The sequence below is a fragment of the Sphaeramia orbicularis genome, chromosome 10 (assembly GCF_902148855.1).
Source record: "Sphaeramia orbicularis chromosome 10, fSphaOr1.1, whole genome shotgun sequence".
Taxonomy (NCBI): Eukaryota; Metazoa; Chordata; class Actinopteri; order Kurtiformes; family Apogonidae; genus Sphaeramia; species Sphaeramia orbicularis.
This window is the reverse complement of record NC_043966.1, coordinates 2,052,426-2,072,167: the sequence shown is the minus strand read 5'-3', so window position 1 is coordinate 2,072,167 and position 19,742 is coordinate 2,052,426.

Below are 19,742 nucleotides of genomic sequence, written 5' to 3'. Positions count from 1 at the left end.
GCTGCTCGTCTTGAACCAGGCAAAACATGACAACTCCAGTTAAATATCCCAAAACACCTGTCTAATACCTGCAAAAAGACATTGTATCACAGACATCAGCCTGTACCTGCTGCCTGATTTCCACAGGAGTGTTTCTAAATTTTGCAGAATGTTCCAGTATTTTTTTTAATTTCACTTCATTTCTACTTTAACTACTTCCATTCATCCAGTCTGAGGTTAAAGTTCAGAAAACAGGATTTTCATTTCTGCTTTAATTTCCTGAAATCTCCAGTGTGAAAAACAGAAAAAAACAGATGATTTGTTTTATCTGATGTTTGTTTTTCTTCCAATTAACAGTTTGTGCAAAAAGGATCAAGTTTTTAACCGAAAGTCTTTATTTTTTCAAGGTCACATGTGTGAAAATAAACCAATTCCCTGTCCACGGAACTGCAGATATTCAGCAAAACAAACCAGTTTCTCTAGATTTGATCTTCCACGTTTAAATGATGATATCCACAGTGTCCACAGGTTTGGTCATTTGTATCAGTTTATTGTGGGTTTTTTGTTGAATGTTTGTTTTTTGTCTCATGGATGTTTCTTGCTGAACTCTCCTTTTAACCCTTTCATGCATGAATTATGAGAACCTTAATCAAGATTTTATTCTAGACATTTAGGCATGAAAAACAACAACAAAAAAACAAAACAAAACAAAAAAACCCTATGCGATTGATTTTTTATGATCCTATTTTTCCTGAAGTTACCCTAATGTCCACTCAGCTGGACACCATGCGTTTAATGTTAGAAGCAAAGAAACATGTATTTACTGATGGACTGTGAGAAAACTGTGAAATAAATGCTGATAATCTGATGTTTTGTCACATTTTAACATACCTGCATGGCGATAATATGCAAAAAAAAACAAAAAAAACCAAAACTTTTTGTCTAACAATTCACAGTTTTTTCCACTCAAACATGTCGGTGCAGATCAGGTTTTTGTAGAACAGCACAGTTTCAGTACTGGTCTGAGTGTCAGTGTATGGGATGGTGCAGAAGTGTCCACTGTGTTGGCTGATATGGAACTAAAACAACCAAAACCACGAATATACAAGAGGACACCTTTGAACAGCTGTCCACTGGACTGACCACTGTGCATGAAAGGGTTAAACTTGGGTGTTTAATGTGTTTTCCGGTATTTTCCGTTTCATGATATTCGCTCATATCTTCTTCTATTCACTCCGCACAAGGTTGAAGTTGAGAAAACCTGATTTTTCATCAGATTTCTTTTGGCAGAGGACAGTGAGGTGGTGGACGGACGCCGCCGCCGTCGTCCTTCTGCCTCTGAATGTTGCATGTGTATGTGTGAATTCAACCCGGACCTTATCAGAGCGCTCGCAGCCACAAGTGTTCCCATTGAAATGCAAGGCGTGATGTTTAATCATTATAAGCGAGATCTGCGGCGGCCGGGCTAATCTCCATTTTAACATTTTACACAGCGCCTGCAGTTATGTGCCTTTTTCCCTTCCTTCCTTCCGCTGAAATGACGAACAATAGCTCCTTTTTTCACAGCGGTGAAGTGCCGGCGGAGAGGAGGCCGGGCACCGGTCGGCGCCGTTAACAGCAGCTAACAAACTTGACCTCGGCGGGTTCATGCAAATGCGCAGTTAGAGGGAATAATGGCCGCCGCTGCTAAAACACGACCCTGCGTTGAACCTGCGCCGCCCCGCAGAGGAAGACGAGGCGGCGACTCTGTTCAAAGGGATGAAGATCAGCCCCGGGTTCATTATGCATTACAATTACAAACTGTCATTTACATTAATGCATTAATTAGCATTTTATGCAGGTTAAGGGATGAAAGAGCGAGAAGCCTCCTCTGCCGGTTACCTGCGCCACACACATGTTCAACACATATTTATATTTAGTCTGTTTTAACTCCGTTTCACAGCAGAAATACGTCGACTCCCAGGTGGATTACTGAAGTTCAGATGCAGATTTCATTTCCTCCATATTTCCTCAGAACTTTTCACTATGGAAATCTGTTTTTCATTGTTTAATCCCATGGGGGGAATTATTTCACTGCATTAACATTAGCTAATTCATTCCATATTAATTATTAATTCCATTTATTTTCCCTTTATTATCCTGTTTTCTGCTTTATTTAACTATGTAATAGTTCACGTCTGGGTTTGATCCACTGTTAAATTGTAACAATAACCACCAGCAAAAGGATTTAACACAGTACAAACAAGGAAATACAATGTCTGGTTCATGTGTAATAAAATGTAAACGACAAACTTGTAGAATCTAAAAAAAAAAAAAAAAAAAATAGAGAGAGATCTCAGCACATATTAAGGATTGATCAGACTGTTTACTTTGGCAAAAACAAACAGCTGAAGTAGGTATGCAAAGGTAACCCAGCAGAGCAGGGCTCTCAAACATGGGGGCCAAATGTGTCCCGCCAAAGGTTCCAATCCGGCTGTGGGATGAATTTACAAAGTGTATAGATTCCACAGTCTAGACTGTGGAACTCATTTTAGTTCAGGTTCCACATACAGACCAATATGATTTACAGTCAAATAATAACATAATAACCGACAAAAAAAGAATGACCCCATATTTTCTTCTCAGTTTCATGTGAAAAAAATAAGGTTACATTATGCCTATAAAAAATGACATCTTAAAATTTTTGTCTTAAAAATAACATCAAATTATGAAAATATTTACAATATTTACAAACTATCCTGTAACAATAAAATGTGAATAACCTGAACAAATATGAACAACCTGAAATGTCTAAGAAAATTAAACACAATTTTAACAGTTTTCTTCCTGTTCCTCAGTGTTTAGTGTCTTTGTAGATCTGATCCATAATGTACATGGACTAATGATAAACTGAGGCATAATATTGTTAAAATTGCACTTATTTTTCTTATGAAATTTAAGTTGTTTTTTTTTTTTTTTTTAGGTTATTCACATCTTTTTTGTTTGGATAATAATAAAAGTACATATTTTCATAATTGAATGGGGGATTTTTTTGTAATAAAACAAAGCCAAAAATTTGGAGTTGTCATTATTTATAGGTTATCATGCTATTATTTTACTGCTCTGGGCCACTGGAGGCCAAATCAGACTGGATGTGACCTGTGAGAGGCCTGCAGTGGAGGACACTGTCTACTTTCTCTCCTTGTATTTATTTTAATACGTTTAATGCACTATTTTATTTTGAAAACCATTTATTTTGAAAAGCGGAACTCTGATCCTTTGTCTCACACTTTATTTTCCGGTTTTCATGGTCACGTTGGGTGATAATGACCTTCTCATTTGTTGTTAAGAGTTTTAGTCCCGCCTTCCGAACAGCGGACGGAAACACGCATTCTTTTTGCACTTTTGTCTGGTAGACGGTCCGTGTGGAAGTATACGGCTCATCCTGGTGAGTTGTGATTCAGAAAAGTGGAAACTGGAAATATTTATTATGTTAAGTTAATGGGAACACGAGCTAGAGAGGTCATGTGACCGTGTCCATTGTCGTGCTCGTGCCGGTGCCTCATCTCGGTGAGTTTACACCATGTACATGCTAACGAAAACATGCTAGCGCTGTGCTGATATTAGCATTATGCTAACGCTAATCGCGAGTGGACATTTTCTGTTTAACAGCAATGAAAATGCTATTTCTGTTTAATGTATGGTTTTGTCAAATGAGATTTAAGTTCATAAAAGTATTACGAAGCGCTTTTGGTTCTTTTTACGCTATTTTTGGTCCAATGTGATGTTTATTGCTATGCTAAATGCACAGGTTGATGGGTTAACAGTGTTTTTCAAATTAGATCGCCTGAAATTTCTAGTGATCAATAAAGATAAAAATAAAAGCTTACTAATAAAAAATATATGGTGAGTTGAGCAAGACAATCCCAATCCATAAAAGACATGACAAACTGTGGTTGTGAAACTGCAGCACCGTGGTTCTCTTTATCTGTCAAATGTTCATTGTGGTCAGTTGTTGTTTTTTTAATTCACTTTTTTATTGACATTCTGCATCAATTTTGACAAAGATATTAATTTTAAATGTCATCAACAGTATATTAGTCTGAATGTCCCATTTTTTAACAATTAAACAAACAAAAAGAACATTAACAAGTAGGGAGTGAATTGCAGTTATTGCATTTACTATGTCTAATCTGCTATACAAAAATAAAAACATCAAAGTCCGGTCTGCGTGGCATGATGTATTCCATCCATTTCTTCCAGCACGTAACAAACAAGTCCTTCTTATAGTTCACCTCTGCAGTAAGTCTCTCCATCTTATATATGTCCACTGTAATGTCCATCCACATGCTGAGCGTTGGGCTTTCTGATGAAAGCCATTTTCTTGTGATGGCTTTTTTGGCCGTTATTAGCAGGATATTAATTAAATATTTGTCTCTCTTTGACCATCCTTCTGGTATAAGTCCAAAAAATAAAGATTTACATTCAAAGGATAAGTGTCTCCCGATAATTTCTTGTGTTTCCCTATGTATTTCCTTCCAGTAATTTTCGATAACTGAACAATTCCAGAAGAGATGATAATGATCCGCATTTGTATTGTGGTCAGTTTCAGATGCTGCAGCTCTTTCATAATTCATAGTTTCAGTTCTTATTTGTTCAGTATTAATTGTCCTCCTTGGAAATCACAGCTGGACTGACTGGACAGATCCTGACCAAGAAAAATCTAATTCTACCTTTGTGCAGTAATCTACACCTTGATTTACTGCCTCTGTTCACAATAATATATATTAGATAGACTAAATGTCCTTTAAAATTAACATTTATTTGAAACATATTATAGCAAACTATTACATGATCAAAAACAAATTAATTTTAGCAAAAAAAAAAAAAAAAAGTCTCTGTTTTGATTGTCAGATGTCACCAGAAATTTGTGATTTTCAAATGGGGTCACAAGCCAAAAAAAGTTGGGAACCACTGGTTTACCCTGTGAAAGCTCACACCAGTTCTTATGTAATGCTAAACCTAGTAGACCAGATGGGGTTTTACTGACACAAGGGATGATTTTAAAGGAGAACTTTAGAAACTGTTGTTTTATTACCTCCTTAGTAATGAAATAAATTGATTGTATTTCATTTCATGATTTACAAAAGCTTAAAAATGGTTGTAATGTTGATAATTTCATTAGTTGAACATATTAATCTGAAGTTCATGGTTGAATAATATACAGTGATGTAAAGAGAAATGTATTTATTTGTTTACGTGGGTTAAAATTAATTTCATGTACAACAAAGGATATTTTGACTTACAAACATGCCTGTAAAATATTACAGTGTTTTGTTACAATGCTAATATGACTTGAGAAAAGAAGATAAAAACTAAGCAATAGCTACGAGAAGAGATTAAAGAATTGATTTTATCTAGCTCTATACAATAATACCATTATTTTTGTGCAGGGTAGGCTTTTTTTATGCACTTGCTGATAAAGAAAATCCTGGATCAGATTCCTGGATTCTGTCCGGACAGAGATGGTGAGCCTGTGCCCAGACTGAACCAAATCCTCGACTGAAGATCATCATGCTTCTCTGCAGTGTGGAAACAACAAAGTGGTAACAACTCAAACTACCATCAGGGAAAAGAACTGAACTCTGACCTAAACAGAATTTTGACTTGACTAACTGACTAAAAGGACAAACTGAAATATTGAGCTCAATAGGACTTTTATGGGTTTTATTTCTTTGTATTTCAGGTTATTGTAATTGTCATTGTTAAATTGTAAACTGTTTTATTTCTTTATTTCATCTGTTTCTACAAATTAATAACAGTCATTCTTGCTCATTTCCTGCCTCCAGCCATTCCATTCCTTACTCACTTTAATTCCTTTTGTAATCCTTCCTCCTAAACTGTTAAACGTGAGTCAGGGGTTACACTAACGTAGCATCTATGCTACTAATTCAAAAAAAACAAAACAATCATTGTGAATGTGAAATTGAAATTGTTCAGGAGTAAAAAATGTTGGAACAAATGTTAAAGTTGACTATCATAGCCAAGTTTAAAACGATAATGACACCCTCTGGTCAGTTTTGTGGCAAAAATGTACACAAAAAAAAACTGCTATAAAATTATCATATGTTAATTAATTTTTTTTTATTTTTATTTTTATTTTTTTTTTATAAATCTTAAACAACTTCCCCCTGCTCAAAGCTACCAGACATTCAACAACTTTGGGATTTTAACCCTTTAAATACCAGTTTAAGTATTTCAATTCTGAATGATTTATTACAACAACGAAAAGAAAAGAAAAGAAAAAAAAAACAAAAATGTTATATTTTCCATATAAATAGTAGGGGGTGGGGGATTGGTTGTGATGAGAGCCTTGTCAGATATTAGCAACAACATTGATTTGATGTAATTGCATTAACATTTTTTCTGTAGTGTCAGATACTCCCTCTGGTTTCCCTCATGGACAAAAATGCCTCATTGACTTGCATTAAAACCACGTCTTTTAATCTCACTACCATTACACTGTATAACCATACATAAGATAAAATGGGATAAGATAGTCCTTTATTAGTCCCACAAGAGGAAATTCCAGTACATTCTGTCAACATTTCATTTAGAAGAAAACTAATGATATTTAACTGGATAAACCACATGCACATGTAAAGACACTGGATTTCAAAAATATTACTGAAAACAAGTTTTTGACAAATTTCAAACCAATAGCTGCAACACAGTCAAAATGAAACCACCAAAAAAAAAAAAAAAAAAAACATGTACAGACATGCCTGAGGAGGACCTAAGGGTTAAAGCTGCAGTATGTAGGAATTATGTTCTAAGTAACTGTAAAATTGTCTTGACTGTCACCAGACATGAAGGAATCATGTTCATTTCAAATCCTGATCTCACTGACAGTAGTAGTCCAGCCAGAATGTGTGCAGTTGAACAGCTCAGTGTCAGCCCTGAAATGATGTTTATGTTGACATTGTGTGTTTTGGTCTGAGGCTCCGCCCATCACCTGTCTGCCAATCACAGAGTCAGAAGCCTTTCAGCTCCAGGTTGCCAGTTCCCAGTGGGCTGCAGCTGGAACATTTCTGATCACAAATGTCTGACGTTATTAAACCTAAAAGGACTCTTATTATTCCCAAATACATCGTGACAAAGTGAGAAATAAAACAAGGAGATGTATAGGAGATGATTTAGAAACATGGAGACGACTGAAAGAGGAGAAGGATTTGAAGACCGACGCCGGCCCTGCCTCAGTCTGACCACCGGTAAGAGCCACTCAGAGCCGGGGTCGCGGCCTCTTCACCTGGTCCCTTCTTCCGGGGCCGGGCAGCAGTCTCTTCTCCTGGCCCCGGTGAAGAGACTGCCGGTCCGGGACTGGTGAACAGACCAGGTACCGGTGTAGGACTGATGAACAGACCAGGTACTGGTGAACAGACCAGGTACCGCTGTAGGACTTGTCTCTTGCCATGGTAGCTCCTTGTAGTTCAGTGTTTTCTGTGGAAGTGGGGGGGATCAGTAGTCCGGAAAGTGGGGGGGGGTCGGTAGTCCGTGGTTCGGTGGTGGTGGTGGGGGTGTCGGTAGTTCGGCGTCCGTGGTTCGGTGGTGGTGGTGAGGGGGGTTAGAGCTCCTGAATCTTCGCAAATTTTCATTTGACTGTGCAGGACGTTTGTTCTGGCCTGTTATATATTAGACTTACGTAGAGTAAGTCTGGTGATGATTTTTTTGTATGAAATTTATGGTGTGGTGGCAAGGATTAGAGGAAACGCTAGTAGTGGATGCTCATGCGGGATCTGGCAACCCCTAGCCTGGGGGGAGGAGGAGAGGATACCGCGTTCTACAGTATTTTGAATGTAATTGCAGTACCAGTTTTGGCCACAATCCTACATACTGCAGCTTTAAGTTACAAACTTCTGTACTTTAATATACATAAACTTTGACTCCTGCTAAAGGCAGTCCTCTTTACAGGACCTGGATCTGGACTGAACCGGTCTAAATGCTGAGTATGGAATTATTATAAACTCCTCTCATCTTTAACATTTATCATTTCATCGACTTAATAGAAGGAAACAAGTTCGACCTCCTCCTCTGGACTCTGTTTACAGGCTGTGATGGGAGTAGGGATGGGAATCGAGAACCGGTTCTTTATGAGAACCGGATCCCAGTAGCTCGCTTGTTTGGAAACGTTTGCCTGCTTAACGATTCTGTTTATCGATTCCGCCTTTTTTGCGCATGCGCGATGACGTCACATGTACGCTGCATTGTTTTGGTCAGAACAAAGACAACATGGAGTTGAAGCAGAAACGGACTAAACAGACCACACCAGGTCCAAACAGACCACACCAGGTCCAAACAGACCACACCAGGTCTAAACAGACCACACCAGGTCCAAACAGGCCACACCAGGTCCAAACAGACCACACCAGGTCTAAACAGACCACACCAGGTCCAAACAGACCACACCAGGTCCAAACAGACCACACCAGGTCTAAACAGACCACACCAGGTCCAAACAGGCCACACCAGGTCCAAACAGACCACACCAGGTCCAGCTGAACTCTGTCAAAGCTTCCATTTCTTCTAAAGGTGGAATCCCTCCAGTCTGTTCAAACATTCGTCCACATGTGATTCATTTACAGGAATGTCACGTATTTGATTCTCTACTTAGTGACGCTTGTGAATGTAGCGGCAGAGTGAACACCAGGCCCAGTTCCGGCTCCGGTGCAGGAAACAAACGTCGTACCCAAATACAAGTTTGTGAAGGTAGAGGAAAGGAAATGAAGTGCACAACAACAGGAGACGAGCAGAGTGGAACCGGTTCCATGTAGTAGAAATGCAGCAACAGAGGAATTAGTAAAGAGTCTGGAGTTTCACTGTCACTGCATGCCAGTGCCCCCCCCAAATCGGGCCCGGCGTCATCTGTTCTTATTATTTGTTCATAATGTATATGTTCTATTTTCTGTGCAGATGGAAATATAAAAGACAGTTAATGTAAACACACCTGTTTGTACTCTTATTCCTTCACCCAATGAGAATCGATAAGAGAATTGGATTGATAAGCAGTGTCGATAATGGAATCGGAATCGTTAAATTCTTAACAGTTCCCATCCCTAGATGGGAGACAGGCGGGTTAAATACATAATTGACAGCTGTAATCACCAATCACTGATCAGATTCTGTCTGATGTGGTCCGACACTGGGTTGAGTTTTCCACTCTTTGTGAAAGTTTCAGGTTCATTTATATTTATATTTAACTTTCTGATCTGATCTGATCTGAGAGAAGAAGGTGTGAACTTTCAGATTCTGATGTTTTTTCCTCTGGTTTCCACCCCTATTATCAAACACTTTCAGATATAACCTGATCAGATAAACTATGTGGACAAAAGTATTGGGACACATCACATCTACAGTTGTAACATGTCCTGTTCATGTTGATTTGAGATAAAAACATCAATATTTCCTTAAAGTTTAATGGGAGATTTTTCTTCCTCAGTGAGATGTGATGAAAGTAGATGGTTAGCTGTGGTAGAAAATTATTATTTACAGTCAGAGCAGGAAAAATATTTGAAAAATTTAGAGGAAGAACATTTAAAATCAAAGTCATGGATAAAAAAAAAAAATCAGTGTTCAGAGAAACAAAGTCAAAAGCATCTCTTAGGAAACAGATGAAGCATTAATAATGTAACCAAAAAAAATTACACACAAAAAAAAAAAAACAATTGAAAGATGTAAAGCCACAGGAGCCAAAACTGACAGCCCTACATTAAAAGGGAATTAAGGAATTTGTGTTAATTTATGACGTACAAAAAGAAAATAGACAAAAAAAATCTAAATGTTACAACAAAAGACAAATATTCACTAAATGAAGATGCTATAAAACATGTAACAAGAGGAAAACAAGCAAACAAGTCACAACTATGACAAGTTTTAAATTATATAAAAGATTTAAAGACAAAGTGATTTAACACAAAATGGTGCAAAAAGTAGAAAAATATATAAAGAACAAACTTTACAGGAAAAAAAAACAGTCAATGGTGAGAGAAATTAAGTCAAAACCATCTCTGAGGCATTTTGGAAACTTAAGATAATAATTTAAACCTAACTAACCAGTAAAATTTATCTCATAATATAAAACTATATTCTGACAGTAGTCATTGTTGTTTTGGATCCCAGACCCTGTTAGAAAACGAACACCTGAATTCAGCATGTCCACACACTTTTGTCCATGTAACCTGAGGTAAACCCTGTGCTGTTGGATCTGGTCTTCATCATGTGGTCTTGGACTAGCCGGTTCAGCGCCGTGGTCTGGGACTGGACCAGAACCCCCCTCTGCTCTGGAGCCTGTGATGCGGCCCCCCCCCTCCATCACTGTCGGCCCCGGGGCAGGAGCCCGCTGAGCAGAGAAAACAGAGGAGGCAGCGGGCGGAGCAGAACGGCGAGGAGCTGCAAGGAGGGATGGATGGATGGACGGAGGGGGCGGAGTTTCCCCTCAGGGCCTCCAGAGGCAGCGTCGTATCAATCACTCGGCGGGAGGAGAGGCTGATTCTGACGGATGATCTCCCCCAGCGCATCGCCTCCTCCCTCCTCTGACCTCTCATCCATGAACTTCCCCTTTTATCCCTCGGTTTTTCATCCTTACTCAACATTTCCTCTGAACTTCCTGTGGATTTTCCAGCCTTGAAACATCTTCTGTCAGAAGCAGATTTATTGGCCGAGTAGGTGAAGACTCAGGTGATGATGAGTTCAGAAAAAGTAGAGAATATTAACAGATAATGTTCACTATATAGACAAAAGTATGGAAGGATTCAGGGGTTTGTTTTGTAACAGGGGTCTGGGATACAAAACAATAACAAATGTCAGAATGTTTGTTAGTTTGTTTATTGGCCCTTTAACCCTGCAGTATCCGGGTGTGCCTTTTACGCACACTTTGCACTTCATGTTAAAAAACTTCATATTATTTTTCACAATTTAAATAAGGTTAGAATTCAAAAGTTCATCTGTGCATGATCTTTAAAATTCTGTCCACCAACTCAAATGTGCACATTGTAAACAAAAGAAAATGACCAGACTAGCATCTGTCTGCCAAGTGTGCAGAAAACGCACTATTTCTAACATTTGATCTGTATGATTAGGGCTGACCTGGATTTACAAAAATAAAATCCAATTAGAGCAGAAAAATAAATCAATATATAATATTTAATAGTTTGATTTATAGGTGTGCATTTTACGCAATGCTAGGATGAAAAAATCAAATATGTGATCCACTTTTTATGTAGTATACCGAAAAAAAATTTTTTTTGTTTTTTACATCTAAAAAAAAATGGTTTGTTTACATTACAAACACAGCATTTAAAGGGTAAAAAAATGTAGCAATTATTGAGTATTTGGGATTTTTTTAATGGCTCAAATTGATGACATAGAAAAAAAGTGTAAAGGAATTAAAAACAAACTGTATGAAATTTTTTTTGACATTATTCCACAAGTGTGCCAAAAAGGCACACTTCGTGCTTAGTAAGGGCCTTGCTGGACGGGATAGCGGAGGGTTAAGGCGGTGGTTTCCAACCTTTTTTTGGCTCGTGACCCAATTTTAAAATTACAAATTTCTGGTGACCCCAGACATTGAAAATTGAGACATTTTGCTCTTGCAGATGTCTTAGCGGAGTCAGGTGGGCAAAGAAATCTTTCCATTCTCTGTTCGGTCTGGTTTCGACTGTGTCCGTTCAGGTTGAGGTGTAGTAATGCATACGGTCACATGATCAGGTCAGTCAAGATATGCCCTCTCAGATGTTATATCCTGCATTTAATTTGAACTTGATTTTTATTAGGAAAATGTGTGGTGTTTTAATTATAATGAAATATATATTACATCATTAAAAATAATTTTTATTAGTACTTTATTTACACTTTTTTATCAATTACTAGAAATTTCAGGCGACCCCATGTGAGGTCCCACCCCAAGGCTGAAAAACACTGCCTTAAGGTGAAAACACACCAACCTGATTTTCGGCGGTTGGACGTTGTCGGACTGAATGGCGAGGTCGGTGACATGAGTGTGTTTGTGTGTTCCGTTCAATCGTCCGTCGTTAATGCTGTCTCCAGTCTTTTTGGCTGATTCAACATGTGTAATCGTCCACTACCAGTCATTCAGTCGGACCAATCTGATTGGTGGAGGGAAAGACCTTATCTAGTGAATCAGTGAAGGAGAAGTTTACATGTGAATCCAGCTATGCCCAGTGTACTTCACATTATTATTGTCTTCTGTAATAGTCCATTCACTGCTCAGATCGGATCTGAATGAGTGACAGTCAGTGTAGACTATGGATGAAGTGAGTACTAGTCTGTTTTCTATTGGACATCTGCGCAAAACTTTACAGATATTTACTAAATGTCAAAAAACAGAAGTGCGTAATGACGGTTTTTCCATTAAATCACAAATGCGATGATTTGTTTATATATTATCGCAAGATGACACGAGAAGTAATTCCTTAAACGTGGTGACGAACGTAAATATGGTATTGATATACAGATATAGTCATTATTATTATATATTACTCCTCTATCGCATACTAAATTAAAAAATGATTGGGTTTCCTGGTGTGTCCACACATACTGCGACATGTTTCTTCTTCTTCTTCACTTGTAACATCCGTTTTTTTAATTCACCTGACTCTAGTTGCGAATAAAGGTCTTTCCATTGCAATTTTGCGTGATATACCATTTGCGCTACACCCAAAAAACCACCTCTTGCCAGCACAAAAACTTTTAATCAAAAAATGAGACTTTTGGTGAAATTGTTGTTTTTTCCATTAGGTAAATTTTTATGCAAGTTATATTTGCACAATTTGAGGGTCAATGGAAAAGCGACTAGTGTTAGCATTGTTAGCATAATACGAGTTCTCCTTAGTTTTCGCCTGTGACATCTTTCTTCTTTGACAAGAAGAAGCTGAGAGCTGACAACGGCAGTATCTTCTTATTACTAACCATCAGTTCAACAACTACAACAACAACCACCACACTTCCGGACGACTCAACACTGCTGACAACAATGACTGATGACAGCAAGATCTGTGTTTAGAGACATGTTCTGTCATTTTTCGGTTTTAGCGCAGAGCGTACGCTGAAGTCGGTAGTCGGTTTGGTGTGTTCTTCACACTTCTTTGACCGTGTCGGGGAGAAGCGAGCCGACTGATCAGTCAGACTACCTTTTCTGGTGACGATCGGCACTCAGGTTGGTATGTTTTCGCCTTTAAGGGAAATTCGTCTTCACAGATTCTTATACATGTCCATATCTGGCTTTGCATGTTCATATTAAACAGACAGACAGACAGTAACATGAAACATAGACATACGGGTCAGGTCAAATGGTTACAGAGCTACAGTTTAACTGTTCAATGGGCTTTAACTCTGAAACTAAAAAACCTACAACATTCTATTATACATATTTGTGTAGGTATTAGGAAGTACTTAGCATAATCCTGAATTTCCCTTTGGATTAATGAAGTACACTACCAGGCAAAAGTTTGGACTCACCTTCTTATTTAAATGACATGAGATGGACCACAGATGGCCAACAAGAGCTCAGCATCATTTGGAACTCCTTCCAGACTTTTGGAAAACATTTCAGGTGATTACCTCATGAAGCTCATCAAGACAATGCCAAGAATGCACAAAGCAGTAATAAAAGCAAAATGTGGCTATTTTGAAGAATCTAAAATATAAAACATGCTTTGAGTTTTGTCACATCTTTTTAAACTACAGAATTCCATATGTGTTCATTCATAGTTTTGATGCCTTCAGTGAGAATCTACAATGAAAATAGTCATGAAAATAAAGAAAAACCAGGTGAGTCCAAACTTTTGCCTGGTAGTCTGTCTATCTATCTATCTATCTATCTGTCTGTCTGTCTGTCTGTCTGTCTGTCTGTCTGTCTAATTTTGGTACAAGTTGTGACATCTGTGTAACTTTATTCTCCTAACACTGCTGATTCATTTTGCATCATTGACTATGACTTTAAAAATAGGACTTTTTAGCGATTATACTACAAGGATAACAGAAAAACACATTATCATTGCATGTCCTTTGGTGCATTTCCACTACGTGGTATCGAATCGACTCGACTCTGCCTTTTTGCGTTTCCATCACGAAAAAGGACCTGGAATCTGGTACCCGGTACTAGTTTTTTGGTATCACCTCCGCTGAGGTTCCAAGCGATATTAAACCGTGACGTATAACACTGCAGACCACTGATTGGTCAGACAGTTTTCTCTGTGACCCGCTGTTTTACAAAAATACAGATGCGTTAGTGGACAGTAAATCTGTGGGTACATTAATCCACATGATAACAGCCCAAAACTACACCATGGTCGGTCCAGGAGATTCAGTCTTTGGTGGCCGACGTAAAAATTCAGACGAGACAGCACGTGAGTTTTCAGCAACTCTCTGAGCAGACGACACGGACGTAATGCGCCGCATCACAATGGCGACCAGGTACTGTAAAGTCAGTAGTATCCTGGAATGGAAACGGTCTGCAGGAATACCAAGCTGAGCCGAGCCGGTTCCACATAGTGGAAACGCGGCATTTGTCTCTTAAAAGCTAACACTGTATGAGCTTCATCAAATGTTCTCTATATAGTCGAACTAAATGAGATATTTGTGCAGCTAACTAGGAAGCAAATAATGGTTAAATGATGAAACCAATGCCCTGGAATATACACAAATGATATATATAATATGTACATTTAATATACTCTAAATCTGCTTTGTATTCAGTGCAAACCTTCTGTTTATGGCGGTGATTTTCCTTCATAAATGATCATTTTAAGCCTCTGGTACAACAGTAACAACACCAGTCAGGATGCAAACTCTGGGGTTTTCCATTTCCCCCACCTCCTCCTCTTCCTCCTCCTCCTCCTCCTCCTCCTCCTCCTACTCACCTGCCAAAAGAGTCATAAATTCTCCAAAGATGAATTACATTTGACTAATTTGTGTATTTATGACTGAATTTGTGATGTAGAAAATATGCAAAGGTGGAAGAAATGGGTGTAAAAGAAGAAAAGGAGGACAAGACCAAAGGGAGGAAGAGCAATAGAAGGATGTGGAAAACAGGATGATTTAGAGGAGGGAGGAGGCGAACAGTGGGAGGGTGAGGAGAAGGAGGAGGGGCAGGGAGTTCTGGGTGGAAACTTCCTGCTGGTGTCATCATTACCATTGAAATGCTGTTGGGAGATGAGAGATTAGAGCTTTACTGCTGCTTCACCTCCCTGCTGATCTCCTCATCCTCTGCATCCTCTCTTTTTATACCCTCCTGTCACTTCACCACTTCATTTTCTCCTCCTTTACTCTGGCCGCCTCCTCTTTTTCATTGTCACACTGTTATCTTTCTCCTCCTGCTCTCTTCTCCTTTGGCCGTTTCGCTGTCAGCCAAAATGAAACCTGGCTTCCTTCGCCACCTTTTGCTCCTCTGCAGAATCCCTTCTCGCCTCCTCACATCACCTCGCACCTCCTCGCCCCAACCTTGGGCCTCCCCTGAGCTGGTTTTGACAGGTCTTCTCCTCCTGCTGGGTCCTCCACAGAGCTGAACCATGGAACCGAGCGGTTGGTTTGGACCTGAAACAGAGGCCGTCTGACAGCTGAAGAGGAGGAGGAGGAAGGGGAGGAGGAGCAGGAAGAGGAGGAGGAAGAGGTGATAGTGTGGTGGGACATCCTGTGGTCAGAGAGGAGGAGGAAGAAGAAGAAGAGGAGGTGGGGAAGGAAGAGGAGGAGGAGAGGAAGAGGAGGAGGAAGAGGAGTAGAAGGAGGAGGAAGAGGTGGTAGTGTGGTGGGAGGTGCTGTGGTCAGAGGAGGAGGGATGTCCTGTGAAAGTGGACGAAGTGAAGGTATTATGGAACAGGAGTAAATATAAACCATCTACATGGAGGTGTGATGAATCTGTCCTTTACTGAAGTGTTTATTTGACTTTTTTTTTTTTTTTTTTTTTTTAACTCCATATGTTTTAACATCAAAGTTTGTTCCTTCTACACCAAGGGTGTTAAACATACGGCCCATGGACCAAAACTGTCCTGTCAAAGGGTTCAATCAGGCCCATGGGATGAATATGCAACATGTAAAAATTACACTGAAGATATTCAAAGTAGAAGATGTTCAACACACTTTCATGCAGAGGTGGACCTTACAGATCCTGTAGACCACATTGGACCTTACAGATCCTGTAGACCACATTGGACCTTACAGACCCTGGAGACCACATTGGACCTTACAGATCCTGTAGACCACATTGGACCTTACAGATCCTGTAGACCACATTGGACCTTACAGACCCTGGAGACCACATTGGACCTTACAGATCCTGTAGACCACATTGGACCTTACAGACCCTGTAGACCACATTGGACCTTACAGACCCTGTAGACCACGTTGGACCTTACAGACCCTGTAGACCACGTTGGACCTTACAGACCCTGTAGACCACATTGGACCTTACAGACCCTGGAGACCACATTGGACCTTACAGACCCTGTAGACCACGTTGGACCTTACAGACCCTGTAGACCACGTTGGACCTTACAGACCCTGGAGACCACATTGGACCTCACAGACCCTGGAGACCACATTGGACCTCACAGACCCTGGAGACCACATTGGACCTTACAGACCCTGGAGACCACATTGGACCTCACAGACCCTGGAGACCACATTGGACCTTACAGACCCTGTAGACCACATTGGACCCGAGATTAGGGACTCACTGTCCTCACTAGAACTGTTACTGTCACTGTATGTTAATGTGTGCAGAAATGACCGAATATAGTCACTTGCCTGATTAAGGGTTAATAAAACCAGTTCTGTCGTTGGTAGATCTCCTCCTTTGCCTCTGTTTGTGACATCTTCTTCCTCCTGAACTTCTTCCTTGTGTTTTCACCTTCCTCCTCCTGCAGCTGATCTCCTCTCCGACAGCTTCACCTGAGGAACAAAAGCAGGAGGTGCGTTGCATCAGTCTTTCAGCAGCCGAATGTTTCCCCTCTAACTCCATCTCCAAGGTAACCGGCGTCATCATCATCAGCCTTTGTCAGCACCGTCATCATCATCAGCCGCTAATGACGCTAATTCATAACCAGCGGTGATCGGGATGATTCATCTTCTGCCGCCTGACCTCGGCAGGTGAAGAGGCGTGAGCTGCGACCCCGGCCGCCGCCGCTGACCTTCCAGACGGGTTTCTGCGGCGGCCCGACGCGCGGCGAGGCGGCGGGAGGCGGGCGGAGGCTCGTTAGCTGCCGGCGTGGCGTTCGGAGGCGGGTGACCTTGCAGGAGGAGGAGGTAAGACTGAAATGTGTTGTTTCTGAAGCTCCATCAGTCAATCTCATAAATAAACTCACATTACGAGACACAAGGAGAAGCTTTCACTTTTTGTAATCAAACCCCAGATGATTACCTTGAAAGGTTCGGGCCGACCTCGCCGGGAAAATGACAATACGGCTGATGTTCGACTGGGTTTTCATTCCTCTGTCTGGTGTGAAATGTCTGCTTTCACAGTTTATACACGAACCAAAACCTGTGTAGTCTGATGTGGTCTGAGACTGGAACCCTTTACCTGGTAGACAGGAAGTTCAGGGAGAAGACCAACAAACCAACAGAAACACAACGGAAACTACGACTGATGCAGAGGTGTTTTCTGTCAGACTTTTAAGGGAAGCTCATCGTCCCCTAAAATGACTCCCATTAAATGCTCAAATCTGTTCAGTTGTTTTCATTTCATTGACTCCAAATGTGTTGGAACATGTTCATCTCTCAGACCAGTTGGTTCAGAATCAGTTTGATCCCAGATCAGTGGACTGGATGTTGTTCACTTCTCCTCCATTCCCGTGTCTGTGTTTTCTCCTCCATCTCTGCTCAGTGCATTTGTCCGTAGACGCTCAGCGTCCATGCACTTCAATGGGACTGAGTGGAACTGCTGGAAAATGACTCTAAACTGGACCAGCACTGGATAAATGACACCGTGTTGTCCCGCCCCCGGACGCTTGGCATCTCTGGGGGTGAATGGAGCTGTGGGCGGAGCTCGGCCGGGCTGGACGCCAGGCTTCCACGTGCTGATTGGAGGATCAATCAAAAGGCTGAATCCAGTTTGATTGACAGCTGTTTTCAGATCTGCTCCTTCACTGACACAGTTCAGTTTAATACCGTCACACATTCTGCTGTGGAATCACAGAAACCAAATGAACTGTTCATTTACTGACCTGAAAGAAAACACACTCAGTGGACTTCCTTGTTTCAATTTAACATAATTTCAGCGTTTTCTTGTTTACTTGGTACGATAAGGTCACTGAGCATTTTCTTGAAAAGGAACAGAGGGACGAATTTATGTTTAAATAACTTGACCATTTTTTATGTAAACCGACAATGAGCTTCCCCTGTCTGAAAGACGAGCAGCTGACACTGGACTGAGGGTCCATATATGACTTCTATCAGCGATCAGTAATAACTACACTGATATCTGTAACCATTTACATGTTATAAACCATCAAAATATGGACCATTAGAAGGAAAGGCACATTTTCACTGCAAAAATCAAAATTTTACCAAGTGTATTTTTCTCCTTTCTAGTCAAAATATCTCCTCACACTTAAAATAAGATATAATCCAGACTGATCTCAGGAAATCGTGTTGTATGTGACGCCAGTTTATTGCATTTGGCGTGCTGTACATACGCATTTAACACCATTTGATGTCGTGTCATTGCGCTAGCCGCTAATCACTAACCCTAACCACTAATTACGCTAATCGCTAACCCTAACCACTAATTGCATTAATTGATAACCCTAACCACTAATTGCGCTAATTGCAAACCCTAACCACTAATTGCATTAATCGCTAACCCTAACCACTAATTGCTAACCCTAACCACTAATTCCACTAATCGCTAACCCTAACCACTAATTACGCTAACCCTAACCACTAATTGCATTAATTGCTAACCCTAACCACTAATTGCTAACCCTAACCACTAATTCCACTAATCGCTAACCCTAACCACTAATTACGCTAACCCTAACCACTAATTGCATTAATTGCTAACCCTAACCACTAATTGCGCTAATCGCAAACCCTAACCCTAACCACTAATTGCATGAATCGCTAACCCTAACCACTAATTGCATTAATTGCTAACCCTAACCACTAATTATGCTAATCGCCAACCCTAACCACTAATTGCATTAATCGCTAACCCTAACCACTAATTACGCTAATCGCTAACTCTAACCACTAATTGCGCTAATCGCTAACCCTAACCACTAATTGCACTAATCACTAACCCCAACTGCAAATCACGCTAATGGCGTGCTATTTTATGTGCTGTAAATATACACACTGAAAGCTTATAATTACATACAAATAACCCTCCATCTGTACGCAATACATGATATGTTGCATAATCACCGAAAGAGTAACTTTTTAGTGAGCTATAAGAACTTATTTGTAGACAATAGCACTGGAAAATCTTATTTCAACAAATCTTACCAAGATAATTTTCACCTGTTCCATTGACAGATTTTTTTTGTTTGTTTTTTTTTTGCTTAATTCAAGATTTTTTTATTTAATTCAAGCAAAAAATTCTGCCAATGGAACAAGAGAAATTAATTTGTTATTATATCATGAAATCAGATTTTCCAGATCTACTGTCTAAAAATCAGTTCCTATATCTGACTGTAAAGTTCCTCTTTAGGTGATTCCGCCTTATTTTAAGTGTGATCAGATATTTGGACTAGAAATGAGAAAAATACACTCGG